Consider the following 18,134-nt stretch of genomic DNA (forward strand, 5'->3'; position numbering starts at 1 on the left):
GGCAGTAAAGCAGCGTCATCAACACTGATGTTGTTGTCTTTGGTGATGCTGATGTCCGTCAATCGTGAGAATGACAATGACGTACAGAGTAGTAACGGTATTTCTGAGAACAAGCTGTTCAGTGTGCCTCAGTTACGGGCCAGAAAATGCATTTACGTATGTATTTACTGATTCTGAATGAGAATTCAAAATCAGATCAATGTATAATAGCATTTCTGCCCATCACCGTAAACACACCACATACGCAGTGTCTATTAAAAAAGACAACTAAACGCCAACTTATATTCAGGAATTAGACAGGTTGGATTACACGGAGAGAATTACAACAGATTGACGTCTAATGCGTTGATATCTCGGGTAGATGGTGCATTTTCACGAGCCACGACAACCAAACGGAACAAGCCTACGAGTTGGCAGTCCCAAGAAGTTTCGCAGTCAACAACAGGTTGAAGTGGAAATGCGCCGACTCCCCGTTTTCAACACAACTTTCACATCGCAAACGGATCGTAATAAAAAAATTCGCGAATTAAAACTTACTTAGATGAATTCAGCGGAAACTAAGACAATATTACTGTTGATTTTCTCGTTCGAAGGGGATCACACCCTTGCCTTCGATTCACAAAAAACACCCCCTCACGACTAACCAACGAGCTTGCATGCCGGTCTTCACCGTTCGATGAGAGACTATTTTTGTCCCAAGCAGTGTTCGACAGAGTGTAGCGAAACAGAAGACGATAGATTTTTTAATATTTATATCAGCCGTATGGGCACTCACGTAACGGTTAGTGTTGCTTGATCCAATCATTGCACGTCCTGATCAATAAGCAGAACCGGCTCCGTAGATATGTAAGGTTCATCGACCAAATGGTCGATCGACCAAAACAAAGGTGTTGCTGGCAGAATGTGTGCTCTTGTCACAGGGCGTGAGATTTGGACTAGTTGAGTTTATGTCCGCGTGTGTTAAATTCAAATATATTGTGTCCTCGTGGCCAACTGAACTGCGCACGAACACCGAAAATGGGTGGGTGTGGCTTTAATGTGCACTGTCCCGTGATGTTATTAGATCTTTGAACACCCCACATCCATCAGGACCAAAGCACCTTGAACCACAGGGAGTGGGTTCTTTGGAGGGTGTACCCCATTCAGAGAATGAAATTTTTGCCGAAAGCGGTCAGCAAAGTGATCAATAACTCGGTGAGTGCAACACTGAGAGATGAAGTCTGAAGTGCGCCAAACCATTCGATGCTTTAAGCCAGTGAATGTTCTTTGCGATCACTCTACCGCAGTTTTTCTCGTAGTATTCAGTGCAGCGTGGCATTAATTGCACCACATACTGAATGGGTGGATGACTCGTGTGGATCGATTATATTCAAACTACCAGCATATCGATCGGTTAAACTGAACTCTCGCCTCCCATGCAGTCCACGAAGCTTGTGGTATGCTTGTAAGCCCATTATCCTTCATACTCGACAAGCACAGTGGTCATACTCTTAGCAAAATAAAATGGACAAACGTAGATTTAAGACTGACTTACGTGTTTTGAAATACCTTGAGTCGAATTAACACTGGTCGAAGCCAATAAAAAAATTACGGCTTAGTTCGGTCGTCATTTAGTGCACTTCTGCAGCAGACTTAGACACCAGCACGGTTCTTTTTATATGACACAGACAGATTTAGAGAGTGAGTGCACACGCGCCTGCATACACAAATGCACGCATAGACCAACGTAATCGATTCGGTTGCACAGAACTGGACATTGCTCTGTTGACACGTGTGCAAGTATGGACCCAGAATACACATACACACACACACACACTCATAATCATAAGAGCTGCCGTAGCTGACCCCACGAGGATGATAAGCTGTCGTCTAGCTGAGTAGTCACTTTCACGTTTGTTCCAGTGATTTGTTATAAACATACGCACACAAGAGTCTCTGAGAGTGCTTTACCTCAGATTTTTAGAACCTTATTCGGTTACTATGCTATTTTAACGTGCATATGTGGGTGGGGTCGATACTCTGTGAACATCGTGGACTGTCAGTATGCTTGGTCATTCAGAATAGTGTGTGAGTTAGTGAATGTTATGGAACCGAATTCACATACACACACACCCACACTCATAATCATAAGAGCTGCCGTAGCTGACCCCACGAGGATGATAAGCTGTCGTCTAGCTGAGTAGTCACTTTCACGTTTGTTCCAGTGATTTGTTATAAACATACGCACACAAGAGTCTCTGAGAGTGCTTTACCTCAGATTTTTAGAACCTTATTCGGTTACTATGCTATTTTAACGTGCATATGTGGGTGGGGTCGATACTCTGTGAACATCGTGGACTGTCAGTATGCTTGGTCATTCAGAATAGTGTGTGAGTTAGTGAATGAGTGGTGATGGTGGCTTTGACATGCGCACACGTGTCACCATGCCTGCTAATGCCGGCGCAACTGGATGTGGTTTGGAACCTTGCACTTGGTTTGTTATTGTCTTCCGTAACTGAGCTGACTATCGTAGAAACCACTCGTTCCGGGCGTGTTTCAAGTCAGCACAGCTGAGTGCAGTGCGATTGCTTGTACGTGTTTTAGCTGGTCATGCTGTGAACCTTCTTACTGTCTCTGTAAGGTGTTGGCAGCGATGGCAACCAGGTCTGGTTCACTCAGAAGTTATTGACTTGGCTGTTAATCCGCAGTGAATGACCGGAATACGGAAGCACGAACCTATTGGACCAGGTCAGGACAGGAGGGAACAATCAGGCAGCATGTCTAAAGTTAGGAGAGGGCATTGTGGGCTGAAAAAGTTTGAATCAACTACCACAGAAACGGTGATGCATCCTTCCTGGAATGCTTCATTCTTCGTGCAGAAACCATTTGTAGCTTAATCGTAGAGCATCAAGAGCCCCTTATTTCGTAGGTCTGTCGTTTTTAGGCACCTGGGTCACTTATTGTTACCATAAAACCAAAAATGAAAAGAAGTCATTTAAGTGTAGTTCACAGGTATTAACACTGAGTCTAGTTGTGATGAATTGGTGTTCCTAAACTTCCTAGAGATTTTCCGTGCTCCTACAAATGCATTCCATCTATACGACAGTTCATGCCATCAAAATGTGCTTCTAATCGGCAAGATACCACATGTAGGTTAAATCAAACTCTTTGACACCCCACCTCCATTTTTGTCCGTTTGATGTTCACATGCAACCTCATGGAAGTCCCAAACTATGACTATCTGGTGATGGTTGGGGACTACCCTTGAGCTCACAACGATACCATATACATGACCATATCACGGAAGGGACTTCAACAGCTTCAACATCGTTTCGGCTGGGACAAAAGGTTCAGAAAACCCTTACGCCAACATCAAAAGTATGTTTTCTTCATCGAATTAAAGTGAATTTGGATTGACAGGTTAGAAAGGAAGGGCTCTTGGAAGGTGGTCTGGAAGCTAGGGAGGGGGCTTGGTATGGAAAACTTCCTAAATCACTGCTTCAGATGGCTTTCCACCTCATAAAGGGACAAATAACCAATCCGGCATAATATCACGGACCGGAAGTTCTGCCAAAGCCAAAATCCAAAGCTAAAATCAATCGAATTTACACAACAATTCCTTCTTAACTAATTAATGGGGAGTGGTATCATTCATTGTCACTGATGGCATTGGTTGTGCTAGTATATTCCAGTGAGAGGTGCGCGACAATCTGAGAACCATTGTGTGCCTAATCCACTCCTGAGAGCCATCTACCCCAACCAATGTGTTACCACTGACTTGTGTCCAATAACTAATTAGCCCCGAATACAATCAAACCAATGCTAAGTCACCCACTGCACCGATAAATCGTGTCCTTTTGTAAAGCGCACTTGCTACCCGATCCCCTGAACTTTTCTTCCAGTGTCAGGATGCTAAATACCTATGGTAGTTCTGCTGACTGCTACATTCATCTGTCTTCAAGATTTTCGGTAGTGTTCCTTGTCTGGGAATGCTCTTTGTTCTGTATCATTTGGTAACTTTGCTTTCCTAAATTAAGTTAATACACTATCCTTTCTACGCAATGTTTGTATGACTACATTACTTTCTCCTTCAGATAGAGAAGGAGGAAGTGAGTTTTCTAACAGATAGCTTGTCAGAAACTGCATGCGACTTTTGCTAAAGTTTGCTGAGCTAGTCCTAACCGCTTCGTCTTGTCGGTCCACCTCGGAGAACTACACCTCCTTTTGGAAAATTGTTACCTGGCTTTCATTGCAAGTTGCTGCTTATTTACTGGTGCCCCACATCCCGCAAAATGATAGCGTGCTTAAGCGTGGATGGATAAATTGTACACCAGCAGAGAAGAAGAATGTGCAAAATCCATTGTTTTGCCCGCTCCAAAAAATGTGTATTGCAAGCAAGCCTATCGCCATGACAGGTTATCAGTATTAGGACAGGTGGCATAGAATGCTAACTAAAACCAACCGTCTTTGCGATCAATGCACAGATGACCGTGGTATGCATGAACTTCACAGGACGGCTGGTTATAGAGCAGAAGACGTCAGATCGTTGATTCGTCCCTTATTCACCAGTTTGTAAGAGTCACACTGGCAAACTTGAATTCAATCCCGACTCTCGGTTTGCTAATGTGCGATACAACACCACACTATGTGCCCCTACCGAGTCGCTTCCCCAATATTCCCAACCATACACTCAAACTTTTACCAGATTTATCTAGCCAGATCCAGAGTAGCCACTGGTCACTTTTTCAGGTGCATGTGTGTGCAACAGTTAGGGAAGTATAAACTGTCCCTCTATAACAGTATACTTCAGACATATTATAACTGGTTCATCTCATTCAGGTAAACGGATCTTAACGTGGTCAAACGACTGGCATCCTATCATGAAAGTGAACGAAGATGGTAGGTGATATCTAGCCACGGAAATTGGTACAGCTATCAGTACGATAAAGTGAGATTGCCGAAGCGTGTTAGTGAACACTGGAACAATACTGAGTGCCAGAAGATTGAACAGTCTTTCGAACCGCTTTCGCTCTTCTTGGGGCTCATCGGGTAAACGCAGTCCCCGAGTTTCCATCAACCTCATGTTCTACTTGAACCCAAATTGGGCTGTTTTCGAGAAATACACACATATGCAACTGAAACATGAGGCGGCCTGTGTGCAGCGCATTCAGTTGCAGAACACCATAAACGATAGGTTCAGTTGAGTCCCTCGTGAAAACCAAATTGATTTGCACGGGGACTGCGCCTACTTGATGAGCCCCAAGAGTGGCGAAACCGGTCGTGAGCTGTCGAAGAGTTTTCAGCAACCTTGTGAGTAGTTTCCTTTATGAAAATATACTGCGATATCTCGAATACCGTGCCAACTGAAACATGAGGTGGACTGTGTGCAGCACGTTCAGTTGTAGAACATCATAAACGAGAGATTCAGTTGNCAAATTGATTGCAGATGAGTGAATTTCTCGAAGTCTTTTGAACCATTTAAATATGGAGATTCGGGAACTGAAAATCTGTCCTTGTGCGAGGATGGTCCTTATGTATGGGGCTGTAAAGCAGAGTCTAACTCAATCATTACTCAGACAAGTTGTACATTCTGGGGCATCAGTGCTTCGTGATGATAGACCAAGGAGGAGAGACAGCAACCATCTGAGTTTTCATTATTAACGGTTACGGCTAACTTAGTCGTCCGTATAAGAATAACCCATTCGAACTATTCAGCAGAAAACGTCCTGTCACTGATTCTTATTATTTTTGCAAATTTCGGGGGCAGACCCAGGCATTCGCCGCTCTATGGTGAGGGAACCGATACCTGGATTTTAGTGTCATCAGACAGTCGGATTTTTTGCTTGTGAGGGTAACGGAGTAACGCAAGTGGAGTTGTAACATGATGGGTCCAGGCTCCGAGTTACAAGGGTTGCGAGAATCCCGTATGTGAAATTCGCATAGGTGGGGTGAAACTGAACAAAACAAGTCCACTCAACAACTTGATGAGCCCCAAGAAGGGTGGAACCGGTCGTGGGCTGCCGAAGAATTTTCAGCAACCTTATGAGTAGTGTATTATGTATATCAACGTTAAAACGCTTTCAAATGGATTCAGATAAGTTAATCGATACTCATTCGTTGGATAGCTGGCATTCAGAACGATGTTTCCTCACATACACCCATTTTTATTCTAATTTATAAATTGGGCGGTCACTTAAGAGCAAGGTGAGAAAATGGTTCATTTAATCTCTCATTTGAGCACCAAACATTCCGTCGTGGGTGGGGACAGAGGCAATATTCAGATAATAGTACTTAGTGCAACTATGAATCACGGGTGACATATTTTAGTTGTTTTACTTCACTGTTAGTTTGCCTTCTGTCAAGCATTCTAACAACCATCGGTTTTATTGAGGAAATGGACTGCAGCTAGGCGGATCACTTTGGAACTAAGTCTGTCCACCAACCGGTACGTGAGTCGATAAAAACCTCTCTTGTTGTTGTATCTAGAAATCTTAGTTACGGATTTCTAGATGGCAACACACTTAAGGGGAAACCCATAGCAAAGGTCTATTGGGGGTTTCGTTTGTGATGTAGGTCTGATACAAATGCTTCAGTGTCTAGAAAACGGCTCATTCTGTGACCCTTCAGATGGACAGTGCATCAGATCATTGAGCATTCAAAGCTTTTGTATGCGGTCTACCGTCACAAGAGTTCCTGCGCTGATTTATAAGAAAGGGTAGGCTTGATTCACTAAATTCTTTTTTTTTTTCAATTTTACTTTAATGAAAGTGAACTGACTTTAATCCACGGAATACCGCAATTCAATTCTGCTGACCCACTGCGTTAACTTTGTCTTCTGAGGAACACCTTACGTTAAGCAAAACTGCTAGTCGACCGAAGCCTCTGTTACTAGTACGTGCGCAACATCCGGACTACCAGGTACTTGGTATCGCATGCCGTAAGCACTTCTCGACTCGGTTACATCACGTTGCACTGCATTACTCTCTCCGTTTCTGACATACTGAGGTACACCTGCATATTTGTTACCACGGTGACAGGCGCGGCAGACGAAAAATGGTGCAATTTACCCGATAACAATCCGACGGCGAACCTGATGTCATCAGTTGGTCACATACGTGTCTTGTCCTCGAAGAGTTAGACAAGTGGGTGATAGCCACGTTGAAAAGGCAGAGAGGGCTAAGTCATTCATATTCATTTGACGAATTATCCGGAAAAGTACGCTGTTGCCGCGAGTTCTTGGCATGCCATTCGTTGGTTTACTGATATGTTTTTCGCCAATTTTCAGGGATCCACGAAGGTCACCGAAGCATAAGACAAATCAGTCGTGCCAATAGGCCTTTGAGAAATCACACAGCAGTGTTAGGTATAATGTGATTGTCAAACTTAACTTTATTTCGCTTGTCGCGTTTACACGTTGGAATGAGTATTATTAACGAGCAGAGCTTTCCACAATGAAGCGGTATAAAATCAAATAAATTATGCGGCTAAATAGCTAGGAGGGTTTAATAGTTTTTTTTATTTCATCCCTGTACTATCCAAAAAGAAATTCCGTATGAATACATTACTTAAACCGAAAGTGGTACGGGTTTACTTCTGAACCGTGAGGGTGATCGGTGGTGGGGGGGGGGTGACTGATCTTGCACGTCACAGAGGACATGAATGTGTTTCTTTACAATGTATCCTTTTCGCATGAAATTCAGAATGAAGTAGTATCGTTCATCGTAGACCCCGGATGTGAACACCGTGCAGATGCGTTCTGTTTTCGGGGCATTTTTAATGAGCCCCCACCCGAGACAGACAGCTTTGGGTTCAATTGATAGGCGGTACTCATCTGTATCAGCAAAACCCTTCCCTAAAGCCCTGGGCATTCCGTAGTTTTGAGCCCACAAAGGTGCAAGAAATGACTTTCTATGAGTGTCATTGGTTGTTTTGTTTACTTTGCACTAGCTAGTCGTGTGTTTACACCTAGGACGCATTACGTCATTGGTACGTGTCACCAGGTGACACTGCATGCACTGTGGGGTTCAACTGTTCAGCTGCACCCATTTAAACTGGAAACTGTAAACTACCAGTTGGGCAGGCCCAGGAGTTTAGAACTTCGCACTTTTGTTCACCCTCTAGACTTAGTCTTTAGGCTTCTTACCAGATACCTGGCTTCTACGTGGACGCACATGCTGTTTAGCATTACCCTATGTGTACTCGTGTCCATCGGCTTTGTTCGGTATGACAGGTTAATCTGGATATGGATACTAGTCCGGTATGTGAATTCAGACAGACGATCCAGTGGGAAAGCCTACAAACCATGGACAAGAACACGACTAAGGAGTGTTCTAGCCATGCCGCCTCATTTTGGCCCGGTGAAATGATGTGATTCCTTTAATTTGGAGAATTACAACCAACCGGTTTGGAGATAATACACACCAGTTATTTTTCTCTACACCAGTGAGTATGGTTCAATTCCTGTAACAGCACAGGATCCGGTTTTCTAAAATGACTCGCTATGTTCATCGGTCATGGGTTTGGTAATCGATAGAAGATGAGTGAAATGTAACTGGATAACAAGACCATAACGCAATCATTTTGGGGTGTACAAACACCACCACAGACCATGGACACCCACCCCAGATTCTGTCCTCTTGACCTGATTAAGATTTAGTCAGGCGAAACCAGCGGGGTCCGACACTAATCTCCTGTTTATGTAAACGTACTGTATCGATCTACCGGTTGGCTGATAACGTCAAAGAATGATTAATTATTGTCGATGGAAGAAGGATCACCAGAATGGACCCTAATTTCAACACCCAGTGATCTGCTGCATTGCCGTCCAGTTTTAGTTACCTTCGCGTTGTCCAGCCTCTCTGAGAGGCTACTTTCAGACATGCCTGATGCGCAATGAAAAACCAGTGGACTAAAATGCTTTTCTTTACGGGCAAACGGTTGGTCGTTCAATTGTCGTATTTTGGGCGAAACAGCTCTTGTGAATTAGCCAAATACACTCATTTGCAAACAAATTTGGTTTTGCGAGAGACTCATTTGGAACCCAGCTAAATCTATCGTTTGTGATGTTTCCAGGCAACTGAACCTGCTGCACCAGGCCGCCTTATGTTTCAGTTGCTACGATATTCAAGATATCGCGGTGTATGTATAAACGTAATGCCGCAAGAAGGGCGAAACCGGTCGTGGGCTATCGAAGAGAGCTATTGTGAATGTTCAGTAGGCCCGAAATCCCATCCGACCGGAGATCGGTGAGACAAGCCAGCATCGCACCGACTAACATTGTCCCTCCCCTATGAAGCGTACTTGCCATCTGACAAGCTACATTATCTTCTTTTCCCTAGAGTTTCAGCCGAGGGACGTCTTTATGGGGAGCCTGTAACCTACCATTCTTTCCAAAATAAATCCTTGAGCATCAATTCAAGGACAAAACAGCCCCACTTGTCCACAGTCTTACTGTTAGCCATCATGTCAGGCGTGGACCAGCAGTCAAACTGGCCATCCGAACCACGAACGATCCATTCAAACAAGATGGTAGAGGGCGACCATTCATTGACCAGTAATCCATTGCAAGCCTGAGAAAGCAGCAATGGGTTGTGACCAACGGTGTCTGGCTAGTATGGTCCTGGCGGGTCGTCAGACGTAGGTTGTGTAAAGAGGACTTAACGAATTAGAACAATGCTGGCATCGTCATTTTGTTCGCTGTTATCCCATACTCAATAATTTACCATACAGGAAGTCCAGAATTGTCAGATAAGTTCAGTTGCGTAGTGCCAACCAATGGAAAGTTTGGTCATATTTGACTTTAGCTGGCTGTAGCAAGGAACGTTTGAGTGTATGCATGCAGCACACTGAGGATGGAATTCGGACATACCAGATGGGAAAGTGATGAAATTGTCTTTGGTTGCAACGGTCCTCCCAGCAGTGATCATCCAAGAAGCCTGGTTTCTTCCGAGAACTAAGGGCCCTATTCGAGAGGACCGACGAATCTGTTTTTAGGTGACAGCCGAATGGCTTTTATGTCAACTATATATCTTCCTAGAAAGGATGCCATTGCCTTCTGTTTCCGCACAACTGACTATAAACTTGGAATATTAAAGGGTCCTAGATGCCGTATTTTCTTTCTCAAAATCTCATTAGTGCAAGCAGGTGCTGTGCAACTCTGTCAAAAGTCCCAAAAAACCGAAACTGTTTTACGTATGACTTACTATTCTACTTTCTTTTCAGCCGGCTTATGGTTTTCCCCAGCTTTATCGAAACACAAATAGCATCGATCTTTTATAGCGGTAAGATTCGCTTCTTTATTAATTCAAGTTTGACAGATTTTCTTGTCGCGCAAACCGCGAGGTGAACAGCACATGACTTGGCAGGAAGGCATGAAAGTGATCACGAAGAGTTTGGGTGTTGTTAGTGTTGTATGCCTTCCAGGATGGGGCTCCCGTGACGTCGTCTGTGCTTGGCTGGAAGCTTTGCAAGAAATGGCGGCCAATCAATAGCAGTGGCGTTCCTGCTGTCAGTTCCTTTCCAGATTCTCTGATTGTGAGGTTGGAGCTGTAGGTACCTCAGAATGCTTGACATAGGCCAGCACTAGGTCCACTCACTCGCCCACCCGTTTTCTCTTCCATTCACTCTAAGACTTTTAATATAATTATATATATGTATAACTAGACAAACCTTATGGTTGTAAGGCAGTGAAGCATCAGTGACAACACTAATTTTGCTGTCTTTGATGATGATGATGGTGATAAACCGTTGAAATGTCATGCTACAATGTCCATATTTAATGAAACTAGCACAGTATTTTGCCTTTGGGGCTCCTTTGACAAATGTGTTATCGAGATTATGGATTTACATTTATTGTATACCCAGACCATATTTGATCACCGGTTCAAAAGTGGAGTCGCTAGTAGAGATCGTAGCAGGACCAAGTATGGTTTGCTCGAAATGGTCTAGTATGGAAAAGTTGATATTCATAAGCCTCTCTACGGCGTGGATTGGTGTTCGGGAATAGAGTGAGCGATTTATGTTTACCCGGACGATTCGGACGTGCACGCACAGGGACACCATGTGGCGGCAGTTTTTTTCGAAGACACCGTAAACCTTGCACTGATAGTAGCTACTAGCTTGACGTTAGTTGACTAGTCTCCCCAGGCTTATTTTCCGCCACGCTGGATGACTACCTTTCCATAAATGGGGGACAGAAATACTGTAGCCCACATAATTACCAACGCCACAAGTGGGCTTTCTGTGGACGAGTGATTTCCCCATAATTCTAAATTTTGTAGCGTTTGCTTGAAAAATCAGAGCAACCACTATTGAATCCACGTCCTATCGTACACCTCATCCGTAGTACACACGAGAAGGGACACCAGCCCTTCGTACGGAAATCTCTCGTGTTCTTGGAGTTGCAGCCAGAAGGATTCAACTTGGCTTTTGTACAACCGGTCTCTTCCTAGCCGAACAATAATCGACTGCAGTGCAAAAAAACAGCGAATTGCGGAGCCAAATGGTCAAAAATTTTCCAGTCATTCTGTAGAAAGCCTACCATTCGAAATAAAGAATTGGGGCCACGATACTTTCAGAAATCAGTTCGTACCAAAGACAATTACATGTTTACTTGAATGGGACCAGGGAAACAGTCTTCTGGAATAAAACAAGGATATTCCACTATGGCACAAGGGAGAACAACTATCTGTTCAGCGTCTGACTAGCTTTTTGTCCATTCGAAGAAAATTTTTCTATTTTGATATCCTAGGTCTATATAGCTGATATGACAACCAGTGGCCCATTACAAGGTACCAAGTGCCTCACCCTGAGTTTTCGACACCTTGCCTCAAAAACATCATCAGGAGTTCTCGGTAATTTGAAGGTCCAGGTGATTTCATGCCTGAAAGTGTGAAGTGCGACCGAAAAACAGGTTTCGCTAACTGAATATCATAGGAGAGCTTGATGAGAACGAGGTACCAAAATCTTGATTTGCAACATGCATCATATAACACTATGTGGAGGGTGTCTGATGCGCAGATCTCAAAGGCGAAAACCGTATTGGCCAAAAAGTATCACTTGTGATTTCAAGGGCCTGAAGTAGCATATGTCCCGGACCACAGTACGAACTTTGGTGTTATATAGTTGGAAGAGTTGGCTTATCGCGGGAGGATGATTTGTGACGTATTCAGGCTTTTGATTGTTGATGTCCGGGAAGCGTTTCTGTTATTTAGTGACGTCAACGAATTCATAACAGGGCAGCTGTAATGGGGTTTTTCTTTGAGCAGCATGTGCTTCGGTCGAAGAAGCCATCAGTTGCGGTGGTTTGGCAATCTGCTACACATGCCAATTCACCGTCAACTAGAACGACTTTTGTTTTCCGTATCCTCCTTGGATTATTACGAACTGTGAGCTGGAAAGCCTATGACTTGGCCGAAGGTTAGGATACTGCTGAGGCGGTCAGCCCTCCAAGATCCAGGGCCCTCTTGACCATGTCTACCGTTTTCTAGGGTTGTTGCCAGATGTCAGTGACGCTAGAGACAGTTCATTTGACTGAACATTAGAGGACCAGGTACCTCTGAATCATTTCGGTCAGCTAGTACCAGGCCTTCTTCCTTGTTTCACTACAAGGTCCAAAGCTAATGAGGAGGATGAAGATGATGATGGTGATGATGATGATGATGATGATGATGATGATGATGATGATGATGATGATGATGATGATGATGATGATGATGATGATGATGATGATGATAGGGTGTACTCTTTTATACCGTAAGAAACTAATCACTGCTTTCCTTGGTCAGTAATAGGCAGAAAGACAGGAAAATGAAGCGCGTGAAACGGGTAATTATTTACATGTTGAGGTCATTGGATTGGAATTATACTGACGCGAGTGTATTTTCGGATTTATTTACGGTAATGTCCACAAAACACATACTTTACTTAGAATCCTGTTGAGGCTTTATTCTTTTTACTTTTGAAGTATCTTCAGTCACATCAGCATCGGTAGACGGTTACTCCTTCTTGGTAAGTTGCGAATGAGCTTCGCCGCAGCGAGAGTCCGCTTCCAGATCGGATGATTTAGTTTTTCCTGGAGGTGGACTGTCATCGAGGGTTGATGACTGTCATCCAGCAAACACAGAAGATACTGCATGAAATTGTGGATAATGTGGAATGTCTTTGGCGATCCTCAACATTGTTTAGTTGTGTTCGTCTCACAGTGCCGCTAAAATGTAACTGGTGCCAAATTTTCAAGTACACTGGCGTTTATGATTCATTTCAAAGTAAATGTCTTAGATACTTAGTGAGCTGTGTTAGCGTTATTTGTGGGGTCGCTCTGTTGTTAGGTCGTCTTCTCTGTAAAACTTATCAGAGTTGTCACCTACCCTCAAATTTATCTGCGTAAAAGTGATGAATAACGCCAAAAAATTGAATCAGAAAATAGAAACTTAAACTCTGTTTTGTTCTGCGTAATACAAACAGAGGTTCACTAAACAGGTTTTAGAACATTTGGAAACTTTATGCCATATAGCTCATATTGTATAAAAGCGAAATTGGGCCTCTGAAACAAGTGGGTTTCAACTGTTTTTCTTCCAGGCACCCAGAACAACAGGCTTCTCTGGAACGGAGAGAAACTACTCCCTGAAAACGGGATCGTAAACTAGCTAAGGGAATTGAGATCGAAATATGCGGAGACAGGAAATCTGACTAAAGTGTGTACTCTGCTGGGGCGTACCCCTATTAGGGGTACTAAATAGATGACCTTGTTGTCTCTAGATGTTCAAAATAGAGGTGGGTGTCTGCTCTCGTCCAACCCTGGTGAGCAGGATTGTTCACAAGTGGCCACCTCTATAACTCACTATTATTCAAACTACTACGAGAATATGGGACCTAGAAACTTTCATTTTGATCATAAGTGCGTTGGAGGCCAAAGGCCTGTAGAGTATTGCAAATTCACCTGAGATGAATTTAAAACAGCAGACGACAACAGCTAATGTTCGGTGGACGCGTTTGATGAAGTGACAAGTAAAACGGAACCAAAACGGTCGTGATTCAACGAATGTGTGGAAGCGCAAAACATGTTTTACGTACGTTGCCAAGGGATGTCAGTTTGAGAAAAACGGTTCAGTTCACAGTCTATAGATTCATTCTGTTTTATACGTCTAACAACAACCGTTTTTCTATTCTATGTCATCTCACGACCAGCTATTGAGTGCAGATGTTAGTGTGCCGTCAGACACCAACAGTGAAAGGATCGTGGTAACTGACAGAGATACCATTTAAGGATTAATTCAGTGAACCAACACAAACTTTCTTAAGCTACATTAGAAATGCTAGGCTTGAATTGGGTTTCAAGCAGTTCACTAGATCCACCGACAAGGTCATAATACCATTAAATACCGGTCGCAGTTTACCATTCCTAACTATAAACGTCACCTGTGGGCGCAGATTTAGTGCATAGCTGCTTGGGTAAGTGCGTGTGCCTGCGTGTAGGTGAGCGTTCATTTTGACGGTCTGTCTTACGGGTATGCATAGGGAAGCGGAAAGCCACACGCCCACTACACAGGGTCGCCCATTTGAAAGAGGCGGATACGAAAGTCAAGCTGCGTTCCGGCGCGCAGCTGTTTCTCACGAACCAATCAACAAGTTTTCTGCTGCTATTTAAGCACGATACTCAGTCTAATTTTCCGCAAATTGAAGACGAGAAGTAGTTCCGAAGATTTTTTGAACCTTTCCGTGCTCGGACTGGAGGTTGCCTGACGATTGTTTGTTCAATTTTTTAGATGGCGGAAAATTAGCTGTGGTCCCTTAATTTAATGATGACTTGATCCGCAACGCAAATTTGTGTGGCCACAGCACCACTGACCTGACTTGTCCTAAAAACAGCTTCATCCACTCAACTCAGAATCGACGTTGTCCTTGCTTGAAAATCGATTTCTCGTGGATCGTTATTTAATATCACCAGCACCAATGTGCACGCCTCAACCACACCGTTTATGCACGAAACCCGTGCGGTGTGTTAGCAACGCACATGCCAACCGTGATGCACGGTCGCTATGGGTAGACAGATCATGAAATCCTCCAAACACTACTTTGCATTCTGGAAATGGTGCATCAAAATCACCTTGCTGCAAAGCAGTCAGTGGCCGGTCTGAGCACTCTGCTGTGATAGTTTCTTCGTGTGTATATCCGTCGGTCAGAGCACACACCAGTGTGTCAGCACGTACGCGCGACGGGGGTCAACAGGATAGAAGTGGGTTACACGGACCAAAGGCTACCGTCTGAATGGAGAGTCAGTCTACAGTAAAAGTGGGGCCGATCCAATGTCAAGCGGCCCTAACCCAACACCTCAAAGGTACACGCCAATTGTTCATTGATTCCTGATTACCAACTTTAGCTGCTCATCTGAGAATATGTATAGTGCGCTTCAAACTCACATGTTACTATGATGTTCCCTGTATAAATAAATTAGTCTTTGCCTGAGGCACTCTTTAGAGGACACGAACAATGTTTTTCGCTTCAAAGACTTTTGGTACGCAATCAGTGAATTTACGAAACTCTCTGAAACGAAAGATTCTCGGTCGGTTTCAAACTGAGGAACAGATATCCTCATCCCGTCATGACGAGATTAGGCCTTAGTCTCTTACGACGTTATTTGCGCTTCTATGACCCGCTGAGCTATACTGCTGCGTGCACGTGTTACAATCAGAGATCTTATCTTACCACGTTAGTCAGTGGGTAGTGGAGTTTGGAACATAAGTGGCGACTTACTTCTTAAAAATGTAGTCTTGGGGTAACCACCTCTACCTTGCGGTGATTAGGCCTTTGGACCAGAAGATTTGGGTTGATCGTCCTCCTGCCCAGGTCTGGACACCCTGGCAGTATCCAAGCTACACAAATGAATATCACAATAAAATATTGTCACGCCACATCAGCCGTCAAGCGATGTCACCAGATTGTCGCCCTACTTTCTGTTTTCAGAAGGTGGGGTAAGCAAAGGCAGACTATTGCTGACGCCTGCATCCTCATACCCGCTCCACCCTACCTTATCTCAGTAGGAATACTCTCCTTGTAGGTTTCAGCACTTGAATTAACCACCTTGTTCGGTAAGCAACAAGCCAAGCTGCAGCTCTTTTACATCCGACCTCAGTAAGAATCCTAAACATCTGGAGGTTTATTTTCAAGCCCCGAAAGAGGGTATACTCAGCTGCCTTTAATGCTCGCACAGGGAAGCCAGTGAGACAATTAGCGGCTTTTGCTCGTATGCTGGATTCTCTATGCACTACTGTATGCTGTCCGTCAGAAACAAGAATTCGGAACGCGGGTACTGTATTTGAATTGACTTCCTGATCGTTCTCTTCCCGTTTCCGGCTGCGCATCTCTGGTGATGCGGAGGCCGCTGCGACTGGGTATTCCGGGGTGGACATAGGGTTGAGTCATCGAGCGGAAGCGTCTCTGCTTGATTGGATACCCGTTGATAGCCCCATCTGCATGGTTCTTTCAGCAACGTCTGTGAAATAATGTCGAGCAAGTGAAGGCCATCTGTCTCAGTTTAATGTATCTGCTTACATCCTGACTGACTGTATCCTTGGATCTGCTATGAACAACTTCTAGGACGCTCTACAACGGCCTAACAGCTGGGACATCATCATGATTGCTAGGCTAAGCGCTGCCAAGGCCCGATTGCTTGGTCAAGTCCGCTTGGACACGAGAGACCCGGACAATGAATAACGCACGCTGCAAATGTGTGCCGATCACACATTTCACTACCGATTTCCGGAACAGTGGAAATCGCTTGAAAATTTGGTGCTGAATAACGAACCAGCCCCAAATCCAAATAATCTGCATTTCCATCAGCCAGCTGTAACGAGAGTCGACCGCTGCCTGCTGTTCCATCTGGAATATCTGTGTGGACTCCGATTATGCACTTTACTGCTGCTTTTCATTGAAGTTTTCAAGTGTGTCTAAAATTCGCCCATCTAGCTTAGCTACTCGGAAGTTCGTAGACCTAGATTTCAAGCAAGCCTATAAAAACTGACTCCTTCAACCTCTATAGTCTAGGTCCGACTTCAGATATCAATGGCTTTGGGATAAATATCCATAGCGTTACTCGATACCGAAACTACTGCCTACGATACAACCCAGCCAACCACGTCCAAACTCTAGATCACTGACAGAACCGTGGTTTTGTTGGATGCTACTGTCGCTGGTGCTGGTGCTGCCGTCGATGACGATGATGGTGATGATGATGATGATGACGGTGATGGTGATGATGATGATGGTGGTCCTTATGAACTAATATCTGCTTGGCCTTGAAATTCCGGGGTTTTATGTCCGTAATGGTCAGACCAACTAAATAACCACACGTGGTTTATATTCATTTAGCATAGGAATAAGTTAGTTCTTTGACGAGCTCGCATATGGAGATAACCAGCGTGAGAGCTCACTTCTTTTGAGGGACGCTAGGTCAGGAGCTTTTGGTACATTCACCAATGAAGACCAATTACTTAAAGCATTGAATACCAAACAGTTCAGAAGAACTATCGAAAAATCAGCTAAATTACTAAAAGAACGACCCTTTTAGCTCTAGAGTGGCATCCATTTTGTGGATGATGACGCAAGAATCACAGCTTGAGTGAACTTCAACTTTGTTTTACGGTGAAGCAACAACCTGTATTTATGGCAAGGCTAGCGGTTAAGTGTGCCAACTACTAAACGGGAGGTTACGGGTTCAAAACTTGCTGCTTTTTCCCAATTAGGATGAAACAGCTGTGCAACTCTTCTCTGCATTTCAGCGTGGACCGGCTACACTTACCGGACAAAATCTCCGTTTATTAGTGTCCCAAGCGTAACTCTATGAACTTTATCAAAGATGTTTACAATTTCGCCGAGGTACTCCGAACCTATTACCCTCTCTAAAATGTCTTATCTCAGAATCATCGATCGCCCGCATCAATCCTAAACACAGACTGATATCCATCTGAACTGCCGAAATTCCATGATTTCATGCCAACGCTGACTCATCGCGTGAAGGAATCCAAGCAACTAGTCTCGGTCAGTTTATTTAGTTGGATCATTTTGATGTAAACAATTTTATTTTTCAAGCTGATTGTATGTTTATGCGCTAACAATTGACGCCTTGGAATACATAAAGTGACTTCGCGCGAAAAAAA

The sequence above is a fragment of the Opisthorchis viverrini genome, assembly GCF_000715545.1.
Source record: "Opisthorchis viverrini unplaced genomic scaffold opera_v5_115, whole genome shotgun sequence".
In the NCBI taxonomy this organism is placed as follows: Eukaryota; Metazoa; Platyhelminthes; class Trematoda; order Opisthorchiida; family Opisthorchiidae; genus Opisthorchis; species Opisthorchis viverrini.